Source organism: Protopterus annectens, chromosome 12.part0, assembly GCF_019279795.1.
Source record: "Protopterus annectens isolate FY-2018-M chromosome 12.part0, PAN1.0, whole genome shotgun sequence".
Taxonomy (NCBI): Eukaryota; Metazoa; Chordata; order Ceratodontiformes; family Protopteridae; genus Protopterus; species Protopterus annectens.
This window is the reverse complement of record NC_056746.1, coordinates 1200185488-1200202282: the sequence shown is the minus strand read 5'-3', so window position 1 is coordinate 1200202282 and position 16795 is coordinate 1200185488.

Below are 16795 nucleotides of genomic sequence, written 5' to 3'. Positions count from 1 at the left end.
ACCACACCCGCTAGAGATGACAACATACTGGACCTGATCATCACCAACATGGGGTACCAGTGTTCCACTACAGAGATAAATCCCTTACTGGTAATATCAGATCATAAAGTAATCACACTGGACATCCACATCCCAACCCCCCCCAGTCAAGGAAATCACTGTGAAGACATTTTCAAAAGCAAACTGCACACTTCCCGAGACCAAAGTGGAAAGTTCCAAAGCCCCCTTGCTATAGGATAATGCTATACAATCTGCCGAATCATTTACAAGTGCATTCTATGAGCATCTACAAGGATGCATGGATCGAGACATCCCAAATAAAATCAAGACGCACTCCGCCAAAAATAAGAAACCAATCTGGTGGTCGTTGCCCATAAATAAGCTATACAACAGATGGAGGAAATGAATACATGATAGAGCAAACTTCACAAAAGGAAAGGCATCACTGATTATTATTAGGAAGAAACAATGATCACTCATAAAATAATCCAAGGCCAGTTTCTAAAGACAAATTGCCAAGGAATGTAAGAATAGCAACCACAAAGCCTTTGTTAGCTATACCAAACATTTAGGTGGCAACTTCCAAATATGCTGTCAGCTACTGCAAAATGGCAGGAAATACACTGAACCAACTTACATTGCCCACATCCTGGGGGACAAGATCAGTGCAAACCCCCCATCACCCCCAAAAGGGCCTGTGTCCATCCCATAAGAATGCAGAGCCCCAGACTTTATGGACATGCAGGTAAAAACAGCCCTCTCCAAAGCTAAGAACACAACATCAATGGGACTGGATGGTGTCCCAGGCTGTGTCTTACACCAGCCCCAAAAGGAACTGCACCCTCACCTACATTCACTGTCCAGACTCAACCTTACCACAGGCTATGTACCCAAAGAATGGCATAGAGCAACAGTCATCCAGCTCCACAAAGGGGGTGCCACAACAGAACCTGGAAACCATTGCCCTACAGGCCTACTCAACCTGGTCTGCAAAGCTATGGAGCAAATTATCATGGAACCCATAAACAGACACATTGGGGACCTCCAAACACTGGACTCTACCCAACTTGGCTTTGTTAAAGGCAGAACCTGCCTCCTGAACCTAGTTCACTTATTTGAAACAGTTACCAAGTACATAGATGGAGGTGAAAGTAGTCCACACAACCCACCTGGACTTCACTAAGGCCTTTCGACACCATTCCCCACTCTGTCATCATGGACAAGCTTACCAGCTTGAACATTAACAGCTATGTCACAGGATGGGTGGCCAACTGGCTCACAGATCAAACACACATGTTCAGAGTTGCGGGTGCCATGTCTGTCTCTAAACCAGTCACAACCTGCTCAGAGGTACAGGCAAGCATGGGAGGAGTATGCTGAACAAGTTTGCAGATGACTGCTAACTGTGGTCCATAATCAACTCTACGGCTTACACAGACATCCACCAGAAGGGTCTTACAGAGACAGATACCTGGTGTCAAAACAATGCCCTCAAGCAGAATTCCAAAAAATGCATAGTCATCCCCTTTGGATAAAACAAAGTGCACACAGATTACCACATAGGTGGTAATCCAGTATGTACGGAGAAAGTAATTATGGCCCTGGGGACCAAGGTAGATAGTAAACTCTCCTTTTATGATCACATGGCCAAAGTGTTTAGAAATTCCTTCTATGTAGCCCACCTAATGTCAGCTAATGTAACCCACTTTGTCTAGTCTGATGATGTCACCATCCTACAAATATACCTGTGGAAAAGAGAACTCCCAGTAACGTGTATAGTGTGTTGTGTAAATGTGTACTTCTCTGGTATCATAAAGTAGATAGGTAGGGGTTTGAATCCTGCGTTGAACAACTGTAAGAGTGTGTGTATCTCCTTGGAGAGGAGCAACCTTTTTGGAGACTACTAAAAGTGGTATACTTATCTTTGCTAGTCTGATGATGTCACCATCCTACAAATATACCTGTGGAAAGAAGAACTCCCAGTAATGTGTATAGCACATCATATAAATGCGTACTCCTCTAGCATTGAAAAGTAATTAAGTAAAGGTTTGAATCCTGCACTTGACAACTGTGTTTGTGTGTATCTCCTTGGAGAGGAGCAACCTTTTTGGAGACAACTAAAACACCTTAAAAGTGATATACTTATCTTTGTCACGTCTGATGATGTCACCATCCTACAAATATACCTGTGGAAAAGAGAACTCCTAGTAATGTATATAGCATGTCGTGTTAATGTGTACTCCTCTAGTATCATAAAGTAGTTTGATAGGGGTTTGAATCCTGCACTTGACAACTGTTTGTGTGATCACCTTGGAGAGGAGCAACCTTTTTGGAGACTACTAAAGCAACTTAAAAGTGGTATACTTATCTTTGTCAAGTCTGATGATGTCAACATCCTACAAATATACCTGTGGAAAGAAGTACTCCCAGTAATATGTATAGCACGTCATGTTGATGTGTACGGCTCAAATATCAGAAAGTAGCTAGGTAGGGGTTTAAATTCTGCACTTGGTGTGTGTGTGTGTGTGTGTGTGTGTGTGTGTGTGTGTGTGTGTGTGTGTGTGTGAAACACTGTTGGTCAATGTGTTGTGGGTTTGCTTTTACTACTGTATGACATATCACAATGACAACAGTATGTGCATTGCACATGTCAGGTAGCTGTGTGGCAAATACATATACGTACATGTGACCTCAATTATTTCATAGGTGGGAACCCTGCTTTCTCCATGAACACATCTGTTATCTTTGTCAGAGTGTGCTGCCACTTTCCAGACCTTAGGTCACATCCATATGCTTGTAACAAGCCCAGCCACTGCAGTGATCCCTGGCCTAGGTCATCCGTGTCACACGCACTCATTACAGTTTCTATTGAATAGTGTGAGTGAGGGTTTATGCCTGAGGTATATTTCAGACCTGTTCAAATGCAGCAAAGTCTGTCAATGATGGCTATTCATTATAGGTGTACAACAATCTTTGTGGATATGCATGCAGACCCCTTATTGCTTATGTGATCTACCGAGGGATTTCAAAATACCTTTGGAAATGTGATTACCAAAGGAGAGATGACGTAACACTTGGCTGTATATACACATCGGTACCTGTTCAACATGTTGGGGGCTACTACCTATGTGGTACTGTGGGGATACTATGTTTTGTAAAAGTGGATGACTATGCTTTAGTTGGCTTATAGCTTTACAGCATGGGTTTGACACCAGGCACCTGTCTCACCATATATGACTCTGTCTCTCTCTCTCTCTATATATATATATATATATATATATATATATATATATATATATATATATATATATATGTATATAGATATATACATACATACATATACACATCCATTGGTGTACATATACATATACATATAGGCACATATACAGTCCACCTTTCATGATGGGAATATCAATTATACAAAAATTGCCAGCACCAAATTCAGTGTAAAGCATCAAAAAGCATCCAAAAGCCTGATAAGTAAAGTAAAGTATATAAACTTTTATTAAATATAATATAAACGACTGGTTTCAGCCAACAGGCTTTCCTCAGTGGGAATAAATGAGGACTCTTTTGGATGCTTTTTATGCTTTACACTGAATTTGGTGCTGGCAATTTTTGTCTACTTGAACTGTTTTTACCTTGCATCCAGGTCTTACTTGCAGAGAATCACTTCTTGGGAATATCAATTATGCAAAGGATGTGAGGTATACAGTAATGTAATGATATCAAACAGTCTTGTGAGAAATGCATTGAAGGTGTTCTCAGCCCATGAAGCTTTAGCAAGCCTCACTGCCTGCAACATTGCAAACTTAACAAATCACACCCACAGTGTTTAACCACTGCATGTCATATACCAGCAATGTATGCTGTCTTGTTTGCCACACACTACAACCTACATACAAATATGCACATAACAACCTTCACCAACATATATATGTCCACCCTTCACATACAGTTGCAGTATGTCCATTGCTCTATGCACATGTACAGATGTTAATATATCTGACACATATATCTCTCTCCATATGTGTGTGCCATACACACACAAGGTCCACACTGTTGTAAGTCCCTGGACCTCATGGCTGACCTGTTGGCCCTTGCTGCAACATGAACAGGTGTCACATGTGAGCACACAGTAATATTACAGGGTGTGTATAGAGCTACAAATGCTAGATTAGCATACTAGCCTGGTACAGCAGTTGCCAATGTTAAGCTACACGTTAAAATGACTATCATGCATGTGTTACTCTGTCACATCCATGTTTATATAGCTGTTTGCGCTACTCCCCCAAACAGCCATTGTCCACACTACTGTACAGAACACAGCTAACATGGATCAGATGTTTGACATTTAATGCTGAGCTACATATGTCACAGTTATGTCCCCCTGCACACAGCTACACAGTGACTTGTCCATGGCAGTAGTTATGCTGGACATCTGTGCATAGATACATACTGCTGCCACATATGGATGTTTCAAAGTATGTAGAGTACTCTTCTACATACCAATAAATGCATATCTGTTACATACCTTTCCTTTGTATGTGTTGGTATTATTAATTTCTGTGTTCCTTTTGCTTTTGAGTTTGCTTTTGCTGTTAATGTCTCTCTCTGTCTCTCTCTCTCTCTCTCTCTCAGTGTCTGCAATGGAGTGATTGCGTGTGTGGGCAGCAAGTACAGCCTGCTTTTAGAGGTATCTGCACATGTGCATGTGATGGCCTCTGCACCAATTGGTGGCCACCATTTGGTAATTGCATGCAGCCTGCTGTGTGGTACTTGCAGTACTCACTGTCATAGCAGCCCAATGCTATAAATTGCTAAGTCGGGTTGGCGTAGCCCTTTCAGCTTTCCAAAGTGGGGCTCATACTTGTTTGCTGTGGACACCGTTGTTTAAGTCAGAAGGTTGGTATAGTTCTTATATCTGAAGCTAGGGGTGTAGACAGTAATTTAAATGTTGTACTCAGACCTGAATGTTGCCACTTCCAGTACACACTTGTCATGTAGAATTGTACTCACCCCTGCAAATGCTGACACAGGATATATGGGAGTATGTAGCTTCTTTTCTACTTATGCAATTAACTGCCATACAAAAGTTGTTATTGAGATGTAGTCTTTTGGCACATGAACTTTTTGTGAACTGCTATACTGTGAATATTAATGTACTCACTTCTGAACAGTTTGTGCTTTTTTAGTGTTGACATTAGTACAGGCTGCTCAGGAAAACTGGACAATTCCAGTACTGAGTATGCCTACCTACATCCTTGGTTGACCCTGAACATACAGATATATTGTACATTTGGGTAGGGATGCAGACGTACAGAGAGCATTATGTATTATTGTATGAATGTTATCTTGCTGGACTTAAAGGGTTGCTGTGTACCTGTTAGTTTATCAAGGCAAGTAGTCTGTCTGCATAGCTCCCAACTGTGGACCTATCCAGATGGTAGTGAGATGGTAGCCTGTTATTCTTTGTCTGTGCAACGCACAGGTCTTTTCAGCACTGGTACAATGGCATTGTTACTGTCAGTTGCTACCAGTACATGGCTACATTCTTTGGTATTTCAGTGTTGTACTCCAACATAAGGGTATGCTTGTGGAACTCCTGCCAAAGCTATTTGCACAGTGTGTAACAACAGAAAAGCTGATATGCCTTTGTGTTTCTGCCTCTGCCAGGCCTCTGAAACACTCAGGTACATATTTGAACAGAGTCAGGGAAAGGTAGTTAAAAGTGAGGTACACCTTCAAAATAATAAAGGCAGTAAGTGGAGACTTCGAGAGAACCAGTGCATATGGATTACTATACCTTATCTGAAGTACAAGCGGTGTCTAACTCTTATTATTGTCATTATTCATTAAGTGTAATACCCCTCCTTTCTGCTTAATGTCAGTACTTTTCAGAGGGATCAGAGGGACACAGCTAACATATGTTTCAAAATCAGGGACATCCTTGAAAAGTAGTCACAGTTGGGATGTATGTCCTCTGCCCTAATCAGATATGCCACTGTTTGTCCTGCTATGATACTGTGTGTGGGTTGTAAAGTGCTGCTGTAACATTATTTCCTGCTAGAATGTCTGGTTCTCTTATGACAGTCATGTAATGCAATTCCACAACAACTGCTGGTAAAGTTCCACAGAACAAGTTTAATGTTATGGCATTCCTATTTTTCCTTTACATTCACTCATTCTGATGCATGATATATTTATTTCAGCACCAACTTGTCACATGTCTGCTGTGGCTTAGTGGTACTTCATGCAGTCTAGTGTGTCCAAGGTCTGGGGTTTGAGACTGACGCAAGTGTTTTATTTTGCTGCTGAGCAGAACAAGGGCCCTGACATGCAGAGTGACTAAGGCACTTTTAAGCAGTTGTAAGCGGGTTTGCGCGGTTTTGCGCCATGCTTAGCAATGCTTAGTTAAGCGCACACAAGCGCACACTCAATCAAACCCGCTTACTACTGCTTAATAGTGCTTACTCTCGCTAACACCCACGCTCATTTCTTTGAAAGAAAAGAAAATGATGAGATATGAAAGTGGTGAAAAAGGGGCACAAAGATTGAAAGACAGTAGGGAAAATAGCTCGGGATGTGCAGGACAGATGTAGGGAAGGTCCATAGCTGCCCATTTGTTTAACAGCAACAGCTGTGCATATGCAATAAATTTGGAGGGGAATATGAAACTTTCCACCCCTGAGAGAGGGGTGAGGACAACAAAGTATGTTATACTGCCAATTAAAAATAAGTTTATGTGTCCAGTGGACATGTGTGCAAAATAGGCAGCTATGTATGGGGCATAATTTTTTTTGGGAGCTGATTGCCCTATTTTTTTTTCAGGTGAGTGGAATGTGGGGTAGGAGAAGTAGGTATATTTGGGGAGGTAGGTTGGGGATGTTAACAGACAAGACAAACAAGATGCATACAGGGGTTGAATATGACACATGTGGTGGGTGAAGACCATTGATGGGGAAGGATGTTTGGAAATCGCAAGCCCATGAGCCCACAGATGGCAACAGTGGAACTGAGATCCCCACCCATGGGCAGTCACCACTGCACCTTCACAGCCCAGAGGGTGGCTGTGCTGGGGGCTGCGTAGGATGTGCAGGCTCACTCATGAGTCACGCCACTCGTGCCTCAAGCTGGCGTAGAGGATCAGTGACAGAATGCTTGATCTCCCTACACACTACAGCCCAGACCATTTGGAGGGTGATAGGTGGCCCTCCTCCACCCACGCTTGCACAGGGGGACAAGCCCCATCCCCTACAGCACTTCCACGTGAAGGTGGCATAGGGCCAATGGAGGAGGAGGTCCCAGGCTGGGCACCAGACCTGCTGGTGCCAGGTGCCATCGCCAGCTGAGGTGGGACAGGTGGGTCCGCTGGGACCGGCCTTCCCATACGTTCTATGTTTAGGAGGATTTAATGAAAATATGGGTTAGTAACAGTCAACAGCATTCCCAATTAGTTATAAAAGCATGCAGAAGTATTCCCATTAACCTAACACACCAGAGTTCCAACAGATGAACAGCAAGCATGACACATGCATATATAGAACAACAGTGGACATTACAACAGCATGCAGGTTTAATTGATGGCAACAGGCCACCAATATTGTGGTATTTGAACAAGGCACATGCATCAAAATAAATGCAGATATTTATAAACCAATAGGACATATGTCCCAACAAATGTTTTGAGATTAGACATACCCACTGAGGTGTGGAATTGCATTTTTTATGCACGTACAGTAGGTTGGAAAATGATAGCTTCATTAACAACTTATATATCCTTCTAGTTTACACTACATTCCTATTAACTGCAGTTATATGTCCCCTACATGTATTATTACACTACTCAATTGTCCTTAAATAGGGAAATGGGTTTTACTAGATCTTTACATACATGGGATGTATCTGACATACAAACTGTCCGGGATGCAGATGTTACTGCTACATATTTTGTGAGTTGCTCAGACACACTACTGCTGAGATGGTACACTGACAGCTCTACTTTTCTTTACTTATCTAGATATGTTTAGGTGAAATTATCAGTTATATGTTAACAGCTCCCTACATTTCTGCCAGCACAGTGACATTTCTGGGGAACACAATACCAAGCTACTCATGTGCCAGATTAACCTGTACATGTTGGGCATGAACCAACAGTTGAGGACTGTAAATATGCTTTAAAGCACTCCCTTTATCCACTTTATATGGGCTTACCCACCTGTGTGTTAACAGCGCTTAATACAACAGTACTATTTCTATAATGCAAGAGTACAACAACATATCAAAGAAAATGAAACAGACACACTCCAGGAATTATACCTTTATAAAAGACTTATAACACTTTTCTAGAGGCTCTCTCATTTATTTTATATAACAGTACATGCAGAATAATTATTAGAGAATTATTATACCTTTATTGTGTTAAAACACTTTTTTCAGGCTCTTTCATTTATTTTACATAACAGTACAAGCTGGATAATTACTAACCTGCCTGGTGGCGCAGCCTTAACAGCCTATCAGCATAGGCTTGCTGATTCACAGCACGGACACCTGAAGCTGTGAAGTCAATGAAGTGATATTGAGACATACCTATCCATAGTATAGACTAGAATAGCAATTCTTACATACTTAATTCCATGGCTACTTACTCAGTAGTGGGGCATTTTCCATCTCACGGGCATCCTGGATCCACTGGTCCAGTTGACCCGCCTTGCGTCTCTTGAGGTCTGCGTGGTGGTGTCTGACCTGCTCACCAGTCCGAGGGACACCTGTGGCACTGCTGAGTTCATGAGCTAGACAGTCCCAGGCTTCCGTTTTGTATTGGGTGCCCTGGTACTGGCCCCCTAGGAGTCTATCCTCATGATTATGGACAAGGAGCCAAACCACTACTTTTGACTCCTCAATGCCCCAACGTTGCATTCGAAAATGAGAGCCCTCTCCAGCACCGGCCATTGCTGCCTGCAGATGGGAGCTGCAACCAGTTATAGCAAGTATTCCCACCTATGGAGCTTAAATATGCATAATTTCTCGCACTTATTTGTGATTGGCCAGTTTTGAAAAAACTCGGCTGAAGGCACACCTGATTAGCAATGGGTAAACTTCCATTGATATGTATGTGTGTGTTGAAAGTGCATGCTTATGAAAAGCTGTGGTTCAGTACTGTGATTATGGTGCACAGTATCCTGGGTTTGAGGCCTGTCATTGCTTTTTATTTTACTACTGGCCAGACCGGATAGGAGGTGTGGCTGTGTTTAGGCAACTTTGCTCAACTTTGCCCAACGTTGCTCCACGGTGCCCGACCTTGCCCAACGTTGTGCTAGTTAGCGTGGTGTGCAGTTCTGCGCAAACATGTTCTGTTTGCGCTGGTTTGCAAGATGTGCAGCTCCTCGCAAAGCTATTGCACTAGTTAAAACAGTGCTGAGTTATGAGCAATTATATTTAAATATGCTTAATACTGATAAACTTTGCTTAGCAGTGCTTCACATTGCTTAAGATACATTACTTATGCATTCATCAGTATGCATAACCATTTCACCTTCTTATATATATATATATATATATATATATATATATATATATAAAATTTGTTCACTACTACATAGGCCATTTCAATGCTTTTTACAAAAATGTAAAAGATAAATGTCAGGAATTATTTTTATATACAGATTTCCAACAGAAAATAGAAAGGGGAGTGGTGGGACTCTAACCTGGAATGCCTCCTCTTTGTGTGAAGGCTCTACCACTACGCTATTTCTATTTGGCTTAATTTGCATATAAGTTTCTTATTATCCTCTTCGATGTCTAAACTGCTAACTGTAGCTAAGCAATGGGCAAACCCGCGCAAACACGTGCAAATACGGGCAGCTATATCGGGAATAATAAAAAAAATAAATAAAAGTTTTACATTTTCTAATTGTACAGGGGTTTAGAATGTGGGGGGGTGTAGTGTTGGGTATGTACACAATTGAGAGGACTTGCTCATGTCAGCTGACATTTGCCGATTGAGGGAGCTGCAAGGGTGTGGATTTTTGGACTGCTCGGCAGTCTGACACACCCCCTGCACTCGTGCACGCTCCGTGTTAGCCTTAGAGTTGAGTCAGCATGCTCTCATGAATATGCGTGGTGCACTGACATCTTACTCTTAGGCTGCAGTTTCCGTGTAAGACTAATTTAGTCTTACACAGAGGATTAGTGAATCCTGGGGATTCATTATCCTATACACATATATGCTGTCATGACAACATAATAGAACAGGTGTAACAAACACAATTATTGCTATATATGTATATATACATATACATTTATATGTATATATATATATATATATATATATATATATATATATATATATATATAGAGAGAGAGAGAGCGTGCCCACTGGCCATGTGTTTGACTGAATAATGGATAGCCCTGCAGATGAAAATGGAAGAACTGAATGTACACACTTCCAATGTAAAAGGCATTTGTTTCTCAATAATACTACGGTCAGACATATACATGCATGTAAACCATTGTATATTATGCCAAATTCCTAAATATTGGCTGCTATGCAGATATGATAATGCATGCTGCAATATAACTTAGAATGAGAAACAAAGCATGAAGGATTTATGTTAAATAAAGCATCAACTGTATATACAGTAACAGAACTTACACCCTACCTAATCCAAGTAAATCCTGCTGCTCACAGTGTGTACTCTCTCTTTCTCCGGGACTGTCTATGCTCTCTATAACACCAACAGCTACTCTGACACAACTCATCCTTGTAAATATTGTAAATAGCATCCTTGTTTAATTATGCATAACCAGAGTGTATTAACTATGTCATTATTCTGTCTTCTCTCCTTCTATGCATGCTCATACTTATATGGTTGTCTAACTCCACATATTACACTGCTCCTTAAATGAAACTGTAAAACCCTGAACTCTGTAAATATCATGACTTTAAATATGCTAACTTTAACTTTTTATATAATGTATCTCTTATACCTATGTACCAATTGTATTGCAATTGTTTTATGTAATTTGGAGCTTTTCACACCGGGCCTCCACTGAAAATGAGTCATTTTGGCCAAGTGGACTTCCCCGGTAATTAAACTGGAAATAAATAAATTTTAAAAATAAATAAATTAAATTGACCATATATGGATTATGTGAAGGATAAATGCCCATGAAGAGCATTCACTTGAATGTAATATAACATGGCAGAATATGTGCACCAACATGCCACACACAAAGTTATTGTGCCAGTTTAACAGCATGACAAGACAATGTTACATGAATCACAGGATAAAGGACCAGTCATGTTGTTGAACAGCCATAAGAGAGCAACAACCAAGAGAAAAACAGGTACAATGCCTAAATATGGATAATGTGTGTAAATAAAAGGAATTGGCTCACCTCACTGTTGTTGTATCTTTTGGCTTTTCCTGGTTAGGGGTCACCACAGCAGAACTCCGGTCTGCTAATGATTGGCAGTAGATTTTTACATGCCGAGTTGCCAGCTCTGACACACAACCTTCAACGAAGGTACGCCCATTCACACATGTCTCCACACAGAAGACGCTTTAGCTGAGAATTGAACAGGACAACGTTTTACTGTGAGGCGACATCTCCACCGCAGCACCACCACTGCAGTCCACTCATCTCACTGTATTATGTGCAAAATATATGTATAATACATTTCTTGAATTGCTGTCATGCCACCCATGTATACAGTGCAAGCAGAGGGATTGTGCCTCACTTGCATCATGCTGACTGCAACAGTCAGACCAGCTACATACAGGGCAACAGAACATTGTACATAATTTTATTCTACACTGTGCGCATAGGAGTATACACATAGACACACAAACACAAGTAAGGTGTAGTATCCCTGCCCTTATGGAACAATACATGCATTATGTATAGCACATCATGTAAATGTAATTGCTTAATGCATGTATACTGCATTAATGTGTGTTATACTTTAGGTGTAACCTAATTCTACCTATCACATGATATTTGTGTTATATAGTCAGACGTATGTCAGTTACACATGACAGCAATATGCTATGCCCATACAATTGTGCCTATACATTACATTTTGTAAAAATGCAAACACCATGATGGCAACATTACATATCACACAGACAATACTTACAGTCCGGAGGGCCAACCCTGATAGGCTCAAACATCACAAATGATCTTATGTACAATCGCCTGGAAGGAGTCACTAATCACCCTCAACATATCCTGAAAAAATTCTGCATCAGGTTCCTCATCTGTGTCTGAAAGACATTCATCATCACTTCCAGGATCTGGTCCTGTATAAATCATCTCTCTTTATCAGTGGTTGACATCTGTGACTGTGAGCATCAGGAATGATGGCACGTTCAGGTCCCTTTCTGTTGTCATAGTCATCATCAATCCCACCATTCTCCTGGTCCTCTGACTCTGATTTGCCTGGCAGGGTTCTAGCTTGCTGTCTTCTCTGTTGTCCAATTAAAGGACCACCATAGGTTCCACAGCCTGTCAAGGTTAAACACACATGTAAATCCACATCCACACCCCCACACACACACACAAAATATATACAGAATCCATGTTTACCAAAATTTAGGACTTCATAATGTAAACAAACTGAAATGATCTATAGTTGTAAATGGTTCATTATGTCATATTACAGTAATGTATGACCATATGCAGCTGTGACATCATATGTGACGAAAGACATTTCAGTACATAACAATGTAAATAAAGTCTATTTCTATCATAAAACAAATATATGATGGCCACCTGAATACTGTGAATGATATATGTTATACCATTAACATTACAAAAAATGACAATGTGACATGTTTGCTGAAGGTATATCGTAATACAATAAAGGTGCCATTTCAACATATTTATCAGATAATATGGCCCATAGTATGTCTTTATTCTTTATATAATATAACTAAATGAAGTTAGCAGGTGTACAGTTAGGATCATGCAACATTCCTAGTATCCTATTATTAGTGTGTATTGATGATTTCATTAGAAGGTCATGAGTGGGACACTATGCCAATCATAGTGTCCTAACTTTACTCCAATTCATTGCATGTCATGCAATGCACAGTTTATCCAAATACATGTTGCTCTTATTTATTCAGGTATGAAACAGTCATCAGTATGGCTGAAAAGCAAACAAGTAGAAAATCAGAACACACATATATATATATATATATATATATATATATATATATATATATATCTATATATAGTACCACGATAAACATGGCAAGATATGTTTGCACATTCAAAGCAATTCTTACAATGTGAGCTGATAATGACACTAATACCATAGCATTTTAAATGGGGCCTGTTATACTAAGATATACTTTACACTATGGTCACACAGACAATCAAACATCATTCTTATAGTCTATTATTTATATATGTGCAAGACACGATTAAGTTGAGTTTTCCATAGTAGAGTTAAGCTAAGGTGTAACTGAGGTTTATGTGCAATTAAGGTGTCATTTGGAAAACCCACAGATAACAGATGTTTCTTAACAATATATATTAGGAAGAGCAAGGCAGTGAAAAAATGAATAGCTATATGCAAACGAGATGAGCAATGCAACCAGGTTAATAGCTGACATCACAAAATCAGAGCATTAGAATGCAGTACTACACCTGAGAAAAACTGACAATCATAACATAGAGACAATATGGGATATCTACTGACTTACTTTATTCCACACATTATTCATCATCAAGAAATGTATTTATTTATTCATTTAACATTTGTTTACCAGGAAAGCCTGACTTGGAATGAAGCCAATTTTCAGCAGAGGCCTGGGGATAAACACACTAGATGCATGTTTATGTAATGTGGGAAGAAACCAGAGCACCCGGAGGAAACCCACATGAATGCAGGGAGGACATGCAGACTCTGCACAGAAGGCACCCCAGCTGAGAATCAAACTGGAGAACCTCTTGCTGTGATGTGACAATGCAACAGCTGCATCACTATGCCATCCAAACACTGCACACAGTATTCATCATTAAGAAATACATAGCTCTCACTACCTGCATCTGTATTTATTCAATTCTATGTATGTAATCACTTCAAACATAAATTCAAATACTGTAATGCTGACAAGTAAATATTTAACAAGCAGACAGGAAATAACAACAAGATTGGGTGTGTCCACAACAATTGTAGAAAAGGATGGGAATTCTGTGTTAGTCAACCACAGTTATTTACAACAGAAGCACATGACATGTAACTGAAGTATATGCCAGAAATCATCTGCCACCCCCTTTATAAACATTGAAACAACAGACACCCACATAAGAATAAAACAGACAGAATAGACACAACATGAAAGTCAGTGAGCAACATTGCTGAACATACAAGTTTTTGTTTTCCATTATCTGTTCTAGATAATAACACAATACATTTGATATAAAGCAAACCTAGCAAAAGTTCTATGAAAGTTACACAGATATGCCTGTCATTTAGGTTGTGGTTAAAAAGAAAACAATTATTTTCTCAAACATACCATTCGTGTTGCTCAACTGTGAAATTTTACATACATCCATAATGTTACTGACATGAAATCAATGATTATACCAGTTGTCTTGCAGATGCACTATGGGTAGTCTTGCATTAAAAGTAGCCTTCTGATTCTGCAAGCAAAAGTCGCTTTTTAACAATGTTATGCTTGTTTCTGTGGATATTAATGTTTACAGTTAGAATACATACCTTTCTCCCTCCACTGTTCCTCCAGTGTGTGCATCTACTCTATGTACAGGGTACTATTCCTGGATCTGTCCACATCACATGCAAAAAGGAAGAAATAAAATAAGACTCAACTCATATGGAAGGATTCTGTAAGTTCAATATATATAGTTTACTAAGTAAAAACAGAGTGAAGAATACTGAGCATCACACATTCTTAGCCTTAACATGACTTAGAAGTTTACAATAAATCATTGCTGTGTCACTGTCAATACTTCACACATGAGGGGTAATGTATACACACTAGAGGAACTCAGATTTGAACTTATAATTCTTATCTAAGTTTGCACTCTAACCCTGATCCCTACTTGGCCAGCTAATCCATCTTGGCCATGATTGCATCAGCTTATATACTGTAGGTGAAATTACTGTACTGTATGACTATACAGGAAAAATTCAAAAACATGGAATTTTGATCACAAATATCAGGACCAGTAAAATTAAAGGCCAACTTTAAATGTGTACTGCCATTTGAAATAGAACACCATGGAATCTTGACAGCATGTCATCACACTGGTCACTGCACTAACCAAAAATTGTAACAATGCAGAGTTCCCAGTCTCAGGCATTGCAATAGAACCTATGTATGCACTTGAAAGACACATATTGACAGAAAAACATGTTCATCACTATTGGAACATGCATTATCATTTCATACATGCAGGATATCAGTCAATGTCAAAATATTATTAATTTTATCGTGACACTAAAGATGTACAGTTAAAATATTTATGTATTGGCAATAAGATACACATACAGCCACAGTGACAGAACTTGGATCTTTCTAGAATGTTTGAGGATAACGAAGATATTTGTAGCCACCTGAGAAGTAATTACTATAGGTGTTAATGCATCTCTTTCATTCCTGATGTTTACAAAAGCTATACTGTATAACTAAACAAGCAAGTATCTGCCATACCTGTTCTTAATTATCTATTACTGAAATATCAAAATAATATAAATGATTCAAACACACATTTATCCCTGAGATATTCCTATTGGACTATTGCTTAACGGATTAAGCTAGGTGACAGAAAAATCACCCCCACCGTACTGAATTGGTAAGGGCTGCTTATAGAATCCAGTGGATAATGGATAACAGAGACACTTATAATCATCTAATGCCTAAGCACTATAGGAGGTAATGCACCACATAATTGCTAGATATGTAGAATGGTATATTGCATATCCGAACAAGTAACTGCTCAAGTACAAAATTATATAAAAACTCCAGGATTCAAACCCCATGCATCATTAAGACATGTACATTGTCCTAGAGATCAACAGTTTGAGCTAAGAGGTATCACAGTTTTTTACAGTGTTTAATTGTTTTATAATGTAGAGACTAATAATGTATATCTATATTACTCAGCATTCACATATACAGGAGTATACTGTGCAATGCTTTTCTAACCGTTATGGATAACGGAGGAATGTATAGTAATCTGAGGCCTATTCATTATAGGTATCAGTGAAACATGGCCATTCTACATATTTAGAAAAATTGTACTTTATACTTGCCAAGAAAATAAAGGGCTTAAATTGCTTATGTTAAATAGCAACTACATCATTTTTACAAAATGACCTGCAACGCACTTTGTACCCAAACTCAGGTGATCATCATTCACTGTGAGTCATTACTAAACCACTTGAGCTAATTGAAATAACTGTTTATTCCTACTTGTAATAGGAATATTATTCACAGCTGTATGTGTACATTAGCCTTACACTTATTGGCACAGTCACCCATGAGATCAAATTTCAATAGTCACAGAAACATATACACCTATCAAGTATATTTATGATGCAGGTGTTAAAGTGCCGATTATGAAACTTACTGTAGGCATCCACGGCTGGTATCAGACTTCTGTGACTCTCCAGTGAAGATCCTCAACATTTCTCCAGTGCAAGTCATTGTATCAGTAACAGACTTGCATGCCAGTCTAGAAAATCCCAGACCTTCAGTGGTGCTCCCTCGCAATCCAGTTCCAAGCCTCTATCATTGCAAAATTCTCTGGGCATGTT